This window comes from Halyomorpha halys, unplaced genomic scaffold (assembly GCF_000696795.3).
Source record: "Halyomorpha halys isolate HHAL.00 unplaced genomic scaffold, Hhal_1.1 Scaffold870.1, whole genome shotgun sequence".
Taxonomy (NCBI): domain Eukaryota; kingdom Metazoa; phylum Arthropoda; class Insecta; order Hemiptera; family Pentatomidae; genus Halyomorpha; species Halyomorpha halys.
The window spans coordinates 228,584-229,969 of record NW_027111693.1 but is presented as its reverse complement, the minus strand read 5'-3'; positions in this window follow the sequence as shown (position 1 = coordinate 229,969).

Sequence of the window (1,386 nt, the reverse complement as noted above, 5' to 3'; positions counted from 1 at the left end):
GCAAATAGTGAGTACACTCTTCGAAAATATGTCTAATCGTAAGAATGGACTGACAATATTTGCACGTTGGAGGTGGCAGTTTTCTGATCAGGTGAGAGTGCGTGAGGAGAGTATGATCTATTCTCAAGCGGGCCAGAGCAACCTCCTCCCAGTTGACCGTAGATTAATGATTGGAGAAGTTTGTCGGGTGGTGAGGTCAGCAAAGAACAAACTTTTTTTTAGTATAGGTATATAAGTTAATACTCTCACTGTAATTCAGATATAAGCCACTCATTATTTTTCATTATCTGTCATAGTGTTCCATTTGTAGATTCAATTTATTTATTTAATTTTTCAGTTTTTTAGACACTACTTGCATATCTTATATTATACATATCTTCTTACCTACATGATATTATATTTCATCTGTCACTGTTTTCAATCTACTACCATACCATTCCAAGATTATCAATCAATTAAAATTCTGTTCTATTCAATTATCAGTTATCAATTTTTTATCATTAATGATTTAATTCAATATTTTGTATGATTCTAAATTTGTTTGTATACTATTCCTTTTCAGTTGTATGTTTCTCTAAATTTTGTTATCTCTTTTGTTCTATAGCCCTGATGATGACTTGAAACTCAGGTCGAACGTCGACATAAAATAAATAAATATGGTTTTGTTAATTTATGTTGCTCTTTGCTGACCGCACCCCCCGACAAACATCTCCAATTATTTTTATTTTTACTTGATCTTTATTTATTGTTATCTTATTTTATTAATATTCCGTCTGTTAGTGTGTAACATATTCCTCTTATATATACTTTTCTATTTGTTATTACCTCTCAAGTTCATTGTATGTTTAATACTTTACTTTTTTTTTTAAATTAAAAACTTTTTAAATAAATATACTTATCGCTGTTTTGTTTTCTTTCATTTATTTCGTTGATTTTTATCTTTACTTACCTATATATAAAATGTGTAGAAAGAAAAACTACTGCAATCATACAAAGTTTTGAATTCGAGTTCGAATGCACATTTTGAGATCCAAAAAACTAAAATTGTCTATGTATCGGTGGTCAGCCTAGCTCAAATTTTGATAGCTATAAAAAAAATTCATAATTTTCGCTTTAATTGTTTATTAGATTTTTTTAGAAATTCATAAAAATGGCGATAAATTTAACACTAATAATAGATCCTAACAATTTCTACAAAACTATGAGACGTATGTACAGTAGTTAGAGACAGTTATGTGATGCGCACACCTTACCAGAGTTTTATATAATTTTTCACACATTTTTTACATTTTATATAAATTTTTTATATATAAATCTTAGCTCCTAGGCCACATCAACAAGAACATTTGGACATGTGTCTTATATTTTTCGACCTAGTATAACCAA